The sequence below is a fragment of the Sinocyclocheilus anshuiensis genome, unplaced genomic scaffold (assembly GCF_001515605.1).
Source record: "Sinocyclocheilus anshuiensis isolate Anshui unplaced genomic scaffold, SAMN03320099.WGS_v1.1 scaffold3499, whole genome shotgun sequence".
NCBI lineage: Eukaryota > Metazoa > Chordata > Actinopteri > Cypriniformes > Cyprinidae > Sinocyclocheilus > Sinocyclocheilus anshuiensis.
Genome location: NW_015542592.1, coordinates 26,026 through 36,182, shown reverse-complemented (window position 1 = coordinate 36,182; position 10,157 = coordinate 26,026).

The following is a 10,157-nucleotide window of genomic DNA, read 5'->3' as shown; positions in this document are numbered from 1 at the left end:
AAAAATTCAACATTGAAATGGTAATAACTCTTTAACCCCTGATTCTAGAAAAATGAAACTTAGTACACATGATTACTCTCTTCATGCTGATCACATTCAATAGCTTACATTCACACTCCGCCCATTACAGTAGCGGCCATTTTGAAAAGTACAGTAAATAGTCTATTCCCTACTACTCCTTCAAAATTGATCCAATTCTTCCCAAAATTGGCTCAGATGATCTTCGGAGTGAGCTGCACAGACTTGACTGAACCAATTTTTTTTATTCATCTTTGTTCAAAAGTTATGAAGTTGTGAACTCAACGAGGTTGACTCAAAATTGGTTCAGAGGCTGTATCTCGGCCAAACTTTGATCAATCAAAACGAAACCTGGTATGCTTCATCAACACCATGATCTGAGGGCCCATGCCAAAGATGGGAATAGCGCCACCTATGGGTCGTGAGATACCAAAAATGCACATTTTCGCTTATAACTTTTGAACATTTGTTCAGAAAATTATGATCTTGGTGTCTATGGATTACTTGGGTCATGCCGAATCTGTGCATGTGAATTTTGCCAGGATTGGCTGAACTATCTGTCCGCCATTTTGACATTTGTCATAAATTGCTATATCTTTTGAACCATTGGACATACCTGCAAACAAATCGGTAGGGATCATCAACACCATGTCCCGGAGGTACCCCGGAAGTTGGAAGACAGCGCCACCTACTGTTCCAGAGATATAACGATTCTTGCAAAATTTTGTCCAAATTTTATTTTTATGTCATTTGGTTCCCTGGATTATGCCGATTCTGACGATGTCTCATTTGTCATTTTCCAACAGGGTGTCTGTCCGCCATATTCAATTGAATGAAAAACTTTTTTCACTACTCCTCCCAGAAATTTTGTCCAATTTTGTCCAAATTCTGATCATATGATCTTTGGACTGAGCTGCACAGAAATGACTGAACAGATTTTTTGAACTACTAGTGAAAAAAAAGTTATGATGTTGTGAAGTTAACAAGGTCAACCCAAATTGATTCAGACGCTGTATCTCGGCCAACCTTTGATCAATCAAAACGAAACTTGGTAAACTTAGTCACCACCATGATCTGAGGTCCTATGCCAAAGTTGGGAACAGCGCCACCTATGGGTCGTGAGATACTAAAAATGCACATTTTGGCTTATAACTTTTGAAGTTAGTCAGAAAATCATGATCATGGTGTATATGGATTCCTTGGGTCATGCCGAATCTGAGGATGTCAATTGTGCTTTTGTGTAAAATGCTAAGTCACGCTTTTGTGAGATTTTTCTCCCACCTTAACACATCTTCTGCAGCCTGTTGAGTGTGCGTCAACTGAGTGGCGCACTCTGCTAAGCCTCTGGCTCTGAACCCCTAAGGTTGTCGGTTCGAATCCAGGGTGGCTAATGTTGCTTCTGTTCCAGACATTCAATTTTCCGTGTGTTCGTATTGAATCAGAAGTGTGTTTTTGGTCATTCTCATCTGAACCTCTGTTAAATTTTGAACTTCTGTACTTCTGAACCTATCTGTTCTTCTTTATGTATGTTCCATTTCTGCCGTTTTTGCTCTTCCCGCTCTGCGCTGCGCTACAGCCCTTCTCGGGCTTGGCCCCGGAATTGCTGCTTGCAGCTATATTTTACATTAGATCTCTATCTTTAACCCCTTTCAAGCCACAAGCTTTTGAAATCTTGATGTCAAAATCCAGCATTTTTCCAAAAAACCCTGGCGCCTAAAGGGTTAAGCTAACTGAGACTTGTTATAGCGCTTGGATATCATTGCTCTTTTGTTGATTTTGATTGCTTCTATTGTCCTCATAGATCTCTATCTTTAAGCCCTTTCAAGCCACAAGCTTTTGAAATCTTGATGTCAAAATCCAGCATTTTTCCAAAAAACCCTGGCGCCTAAAGGGTTAAGCTAACTGAGACTTGTTATAGCGCTTGGATATCATTGCTCTTTTGTTGATTTTGATTGCTTCTATTGTCCTCATTTGTAAATCGCTTTGGATAAAAGCGTCTGCTAAATGTCTAAATGTAAATGTAAAATTAAATATAAACAGGAATATTCAATGCAGTTGAACTGTGAGAAGAATCTGAGCACATATCCAACAAAAATATGCATGTAGCACAAATTTCTAGAATAAATTGACTTATTCTTTTGCAAAATGTCTATTAGCCTGTCATTTCTCTTCTCTTCATCATTGGTGCTAAAACTGGTTCCTGTGTTAACAACTGTTTGCAGCAGTCACCAAAGATCTTTTTGTATCTTGCTATGACTTGCTGATAATACTGTCAAAGAACAACTTTGCTTGAATAATCAATTATACTTGGAGCAACTGTAGACTCTATATGGGTGTTACCATACAAAAGATGCTAAACAAATATATTTATAAATAAAGGAATTAGTTTGACAGCTGTCACGGAGCAACCCCGTGATCATGAATGGAATGTATGCACATACACCATATCTAACACACCGTTTAGGCGTTTACTGACACTGATCACACATTTGGCGTGAGACACGCTTCCAGGCTCTGTCTCACGCTCTCACTCTGCCCATGTAAATCTCACACCAAATTGGCAACTCTACTTGCGATATGAAACAAAAGCTCAGCTTTCAAATGTTGTATGTTTTAATACTAAATTCTAACAATAAATACCGTTTTGGCGCTTCAGTTAAAGCCGAGTTGCGGGCGTTACTGCGTGGAGCTCTCCAAACAAACCAGCGTTGAAAATACATTTGAATGGGTTTAAGTAGAATAGACAACAACTTCATTATACATGTATTTGCAGCAATTTTTGGTAAACATTACAGCATATTATGCATTGATTATTATGTCGATGACATTTACAGTATCATTTTATTCTGGATAGTGATGGAGAGGCAACATTAATATGGTTTTCTTAGGTATTGTTTACTTATAATGTGACCATACAGTTTAATTATTTTTCAGTTAAATAAGTGTTGTATATTTTAGTTCAATATTTATTTAATTTACTTTTGGTAGTAAATACTATTTGTGCAATAATTATTGTGCATTAATGACTGAAAATATTTTTTCTAATATTTATTTTATATTAATTAGTGTAGTATTTAAGGTTAAAATAGAGAAAAGGGTTTTAAATTCCAATGCAGAGGCAAATTAGAGTCATTTTGTGGTCAGGAAAAAAAAAATCATTTTCATTTGTAATGCCATGGTTTACCCACTAGGTATGGTTCTTTACTAAATATATCTAGAATATTGCAGGTCATACCTGCTTAATTTTTTAAGCTCTTCATTTGAATAAATATTTAGACATGATTAAACACTAGATTTTTAAATGAGAAATTAAAAAAGTTAATAACTTAGGCCTACATCCTTTTTTAATAATACTCGCATACATAATTACACACAATAAATGCAAGCAAATACACCTGCTTGTGATACGCCAGTGACCAAACCTGACTCGGGGAGAACGAGTCGTCTCGGGGAGTGATTCGTTCAGTCGCGCATGCGCAACATCCTATAGGTTCTGTACTGGAATTAGTCAAGTAGTTCACCTGTTTCGAGTCTTCGGGTTTGAGTCGTTCATCACGTGACAGTCCCATAAGCTTAACCTATGCAGTCTGAGCCGGAAAGAGACTTAATAATAATAACAACTCTTTGTTACCTTTGTTACAACATTCAGTGTTATGGAAAATAAATTCACACATTTATAAACTGTAAGAAGTAAAAAGCTACAATTTGAGAAGACTGCATTGGTTAAGTTTATGGGGCTGTCACGTGATGAACGAACGACTCAAACCCAAAGACTTGTCAGATAAGAGGTGAGATGAGCTGATCATAGACTGAAGACCCAGGTAAACTGTGAATTAATCTTTTGTTTCTTATAGCATTATAGTTTTGTATTGTTTGTAGGGTGATCAATGTTTGCGTAAGTAGTAGACGTGTTAGGAAAGTAACACGTAACATTTTAATTATATTTTGCTAAAATGAACGAAATGACTCGAAAAAAGATTTGTTCATTTTGCTGAACGAGACTCAAAGGTCCGAGTCGGTAAAATGATCCGAACTTCCCTTCCTACATCTAAAAAAAATTACTTGTAGCGTAGCTATTCTTAAACTTGGACCTCATTATTAAAGTACAAATTCAAGCAGCAGAAACAGCCCACACTCTCTAAGTTGTATTTAATTGAAAAATATGCATTTTCATCCATTCATAGGCTATGGTTGCAATCAAATTTTAGTTAAAAAATGTGCCATTGTTCAAAAAATGCTTTATTGACTGAAGTTTCATAGATGTTCAGTTGTTATGCTTTCAAATTTCATGCAATTTGTATGTTATTTCACAGTATTTTAACCTCCTAAATTCCTACACAACTTGTGCATTCACATTCTATAATGGTACAATTTACTCAGGCCGATGACATTTTTTGTATGACATTAAAATTCTTTTTAGAATAATTGTACATAAATGGGTTAAGCAAAACAAATGTGATTTATTCTGGGAACTTTTTAACTGCAGGCAGGCATACATTATGGTACAGTACAAATATTTTGAGTGTCCCTTATTCTGTTGCTTATTTCCTTTTTTTTTTTTTTTTATTACAATTGTCCCTTATTTTCCATTTCTTAAGTTAAGATCTTTACATCAAAACGAAAGCTATCGAAAAATACAATGAATTACAAAGTTGTAGAGAACAGTGCACTATTGCAGACTTATATGCTGAGGTTTTAATTACATCATTTTAATCTAGTCAGTCATGAACTAAAGTGTGCCGGTCTAAAGCCTCGTGCACACTGAGACAATTATCGCGCGCGCTTATCGCCGTCATTTTTCGACGTGTCTTTTGTGTTCATACCCAAGCGATTTTCGCAGGCGATAAGCCGAGTGAATGTGCAAATTCACTCCCTGACATTACGCCACCAAGTCGTGTTTTACTGTAACTTCAGCAGCTCCAGGCATGTGAACAAAAGCGCCAATCTCATTGGTTGGCCAGTTTTTAACACGGCGCGCCAAACCAAAAAAACGAGGCCGAGGCGTTTTTTTTTTAAATTACGCTTTTACGCCTCGCGTTTTGCGCGTCGGTGTGCACACTCACATTGGCACCCTTTGTTTAGTCACGAGGCGTTAAACGTCGGCGTACGAGGCTTTAAGGCATGAAACTCCAGGGCTGAAAATGAGTCCCACTCCGGCCCAGTGCTCATCAGTAGTCATGGGTGAGGGTCAGAGGGAAACTCAAAACGTTTCTAAACTTAAAACACTTTTTTGCATTTATATTGTTTTACTACTTACACAATTATTTTAAGTATATGTCCATTATATTATTTACAATACACAGAGTGGTTTGTAATGATATTTTTAGGAGGGACAACCCTCAGATGGCGGGGGCCTGACCCCCCCGAATCTCTTACTTACATTGTACGCACATCTGCATTTTGTTGTTTCTGATGAGAGAATTCGCCATAGAGCAGAATTAATTCAGTGAGCACGTGCACTGAACAAAACACCAGCGCTTCGGCGACGACTCATCTGAACGACTCTGATTGGGCATTACATTCATAAACGTAACCTAATCGTGTGTGACTTGTTATAACGTGCAGCACTGTAAAAACACATCTGTCTGTAGTGATTCTCTCTTTTTAGATTTTGGTGAACACACTGAACGTTTTGATCACACCTGAGTGATTGTATCAAATATAAAAAATATTGTTCTGCTATTTTTTGACTTTTGGAATAAATCCACTTGGCTCAAAAATCTGAGGGAGCACTTGCCCCCTCGGTTTGAATGGGCATGACACCTCTGGTTAGCAGGTGCATGTCTTCTCTCTGGTGTGAATTCTCATGTGCCTTTTAAGGGTTCCTTTTACTGAAAAACGTTTTCCACACTGTTGACAGGTGAAAGGCTTCTCTCCAGTGTGAATCCTCATGTGGACTTTAAGAGTTCCATGTTCAATGAAACATTTTCCACACTGTTGACAAATGAAAGGCTTCTCTCCATCGTGAATCCTCTTGTGGACTTTAAGGTTTCCATATTGAGAGAAACTCTTTCCACACTGTTGGCAGGTAAAAGGCTTCTCTCCTGTGTGAATTCTTATGTGGGCATTAAGAGTTTGTCTGTGTGTAAAACTCCTTCCACATTGAGGGCAGGTGTAAGAGTGCTCTCCACTGTGGATTCTCATATGGCTTTTAAGGTCTCCTTTTCGAATGAAACTATTTCCACACAGTTTGCAGGTGTATGGCTTCTCTCCAGTGTGAATCCTCATGTGCCTGGTAAGGCTTCCTTTTTGAATGAAACTATATCCACACAGTTCACAGGTGTAAGGCCTCTCGCCAGTGTGAATCCTCATGTGGATTTTAAGGTTTCCTCCTTGATCGAAACTCTGTCCACACTCTTGGCAGGTGAAATGACCTCTAGATCCAGTGTTTTGAGCTCGTTTTTGTGAAGAAGTTTTTTCAGTGTGTGAACAACTAAATGATTGTTGTCCAGTTATGAAATCATGTTTCTCATACTGATTGTTATCTCGTATGTCATTCAGTTCTAAACTTTTCTCTTGCAGCCCCATCATGTCTAGGATGAAAAAAGACAAATAGAAGTTAACATAGTTATGCCATAATTAGCCATTAATGTTTAAAACGGGGTCAAACTCAGCTTGTGGAGGGTCACAGTCCTGCAGAGTTTAGTTCCTACCTGCTCTATCGCTTACCAACATCTACTTTAGTTTTCAAGTAATGAAGACCTTGATTCAGGTGTGTTCAGTTAGAGTAGGAACTAAACTCTGCAGGGTTGTGAGCTTGACATTCCTGGTCTAAAACATTAAAAGAATATTGTTCTTTTAATAGGGGTGCTCCGATCAGGATTTTTGAGGCCGATCACCGATCACAGAAAGCAGTATCTGCCGATACCGATCACAGATACCGATCTTTTTAAAGCCTTCTTTTTATCATGTAGAATTATTTATAGTGATGATCCAATCAAGATTTTTAGACATTTATTCAGGGCCTGAATTTCATTTTTTTAAGAGTTTTTTTTCCCCCTTGTGAGAGGGGATTTTTTTTTATTTGAGGGGTGGAGAGGGGCATTTTTTAGACATTTTTCAAAATATGCAGTCCATGTGGGCTACGTAAGCAGTGCAGAAGCAGCACGGGCTGTGCTTTCACACAGGAGTCTGCAACTGATCCATGGCTGTTTACTACAAACACAACATTTATCCATTATTTTGATTTCAAATCCAAACATTGTTACTTCAAATGCTTTCTCAGCATTATGATTATTTTTTTGTTTAAACACAATAAATATAAGAAACACATGATTCAATGCTTTTTACTTTTGCATTTACTTCTAGATTTATATATTAAGTTGCTCAAGCAAGTGGCAAAACATTTAAACTACTTTTCTTACATTATCACAAACATTGATGATGATGATATCTCTGAAGAGAATTTCGACAACCTACATTCTAAATGCAATTTAATAGACTGAATCTTGCAGTGAAAGAATGCACTCTAAATGCGCACACGCACTATTCTAAACTACTAGACTTCATTACATAATGTATGCGTGCAAGTGTATGCCAAGTCGTAACATCTAGCTACTAGGGTGCCTCAAGGCTAAGTGCTTGGACCTCTTATCTTCTCTATCTGCACATCATCACTAAGACCTGTCATTCAGAAACATGGCTTTTCATATCATTGCTATGCTAATGACACTCAACTCTACCTTCTCAGTCCAGCTTGATGTGACCATAGCTTCTTGCTGGTTGAAGGGCTATCACTTTCAACTTAACCCAGCCTAGACAGAATTGCTTGAGATTTTGGCCAACCCGATGTTTTATCACAACTTAACCATACACTATAAATCCTTCCAAGACAGCCAGGAACCCTGGAGTTCTGATTGATGATCAGTTGAACTTGACAGACCATATTGCTAAAACTGCCCACTTCTGCAGATTTGCCTTAATACAACATTAGGAAGATTAGATCCTTCCTATACACAATTTTGTCAAGCTCTTGTTCTATCCAGGTTAGACTATTGTAATTCTCTCTGGACAGGTCTTCCAGCCAGTACAATCAAACTTCTGCAACTAATCCAGAATGCGGCAGTGAGAGTGGTCTTTAATGAGCCAAAGAGAGTGCACATCACATGTCTATTCATCACTTTGCACTGGTTGCCAATAGCCCGTTATGTCAAATTGAAGGCACTGATGTTTGTCTACAGAACAACCACTGGCTCTGCACCCCATACCTAAACTCACTACTTCAGACTTATGTGCCCTCCAGCACATTGTGAGAGATGTAGAAAAGTAGTTTTTTTCATGTCATGGCCGGACATTTGAGTGTATTTTTTCAGTAATTCCACTTATCCTTAAACATATATTTTGTTCTTTGTACCTGGCAATGCTATAGCAGCGGACAGGCGCACTCAGTCAGTGAGAGAAATTTAAAGGTGTCATAGGATGCTACATGCACTTTTACAAGTTGTTTGAACTGAAATGTGTGTTGGCAGTGTGTCTTTATGCACCAAGAGCTTGTAACACTCCAAAGAGAAAGGAAAAATTGAAATCGCATCATATGACCCCTTTAAAAACTTATTGTATTAGTTAATTAAAAGCTCACTGTATTATGTAGAGTAGAGTATTGTGAGAGAGAGATGGACTGAGTGAGTGTGATTACCTGCATCTGATACAGCGTTCATTCTTAAGATCAATCTCATATTCACAATAAAACATTAGTTTCAATGTCCGCTGAGGAAAGCATTATCTTCTTCTTCTCTTAGTTAATGGCAGATTGCAAACAACTTTTAGGTGCATACCACCACCTACTGTACAAGAGTGTGCAACATCATGTAATTTTAAGTGCACTCATATTCTGTTCATTAACCCTGTATCATTAAGGAATTTAAATAATGCTTTCCTGGTTATCCTTATGCCCCCCTCCCTCTCCTTCTGTTCCTAGTATCCCCATCAGACTCCACTCCCGCCCTGCCTCCTGAACCCCATCTTGAAACACCCGTCTTTCCACCTCATATAATATACAGTGTAATATCGTTTTAGTCTCTTTCAATATAAAAGTCTTCAATGCTGACTCGTAAAACAGTCACTTGTCGCCATCTAATGGCGGAACAAAGTCACAAAAATCACCATCACGAACACACACACTGTTTTCCAATACTAAATACTAGTATGTATATAAAATATTATTTATTGAATAATAAATAACAACAACAGCCATCATAAAAGCCATGCTCTAATATACAGCATTAAAGTTACATAAAATATAACGTGATGAGATTTTGCCTTCAGCTGAAACTATTTGCTCTGGAACAAATAATAGATTAATGAGACCAAAGACTGCCCGTCAGATTTACCCAAAACGAATTATATCTCATGTTTAACCACTATAGAGACATCACAGCCAGTGGCAAATTCCAGAAGATCTGGCCGCGGTGAGGCTGCTCTCGGCGGGTTCATGAGCGCTGAACGGCCGCTGATGCCCTGGAGGTCACGTCAAAACGTCGAAGCAAATTTTCAAATAGACGTTATCTTTATTAACAAACCGTATATTTGAAGTCTAAACAAGTACATTCTCGCCTAAAAAACTCGTAAAACTACATTCCGTGACACAAAAACAGTATTATTTTAAAATTTTAGTGGATTTGGCCGTCCGCCATGACACTCGCTGTGAGAAATACTGGAAGCGGAGTGATACAAACGGTGAAAGGGCGTTACTGTGGCGATACCAGTACAATACCTCACGGTTCTCAACCAATCAGATTTGAGAACCAGAATGAACTGTTGTATAATTACAAATATTACATTTCTTAAAGGGATAGTTCACCCAAAAAGTGTCATAATTTACTCACCATGATGTCATTCTAAACCTGTATACATTTCTTTCTTCTGTGGAAGATAATTTGAGAAATTCAAGACATTTTTATCCCTACAGTAGAAATCAAGGGTAACCAAAATGGTTTGGTAGCATTCTACAAAACATCTTATTTTGTGTTCCACAGAAGAAAGTCATACGGGTTTGGAACGACATGAGGGTTAGGAAATGATGACAGAATTTAATAGACGTAAATGTTCTGCATTCTAGCTCAAAATACTTTCAAATGCATTTCTATGTGACAAAAAATGTATTATTAAGTTTGTTGATTTTGTAGACATGCCAGTTTGCA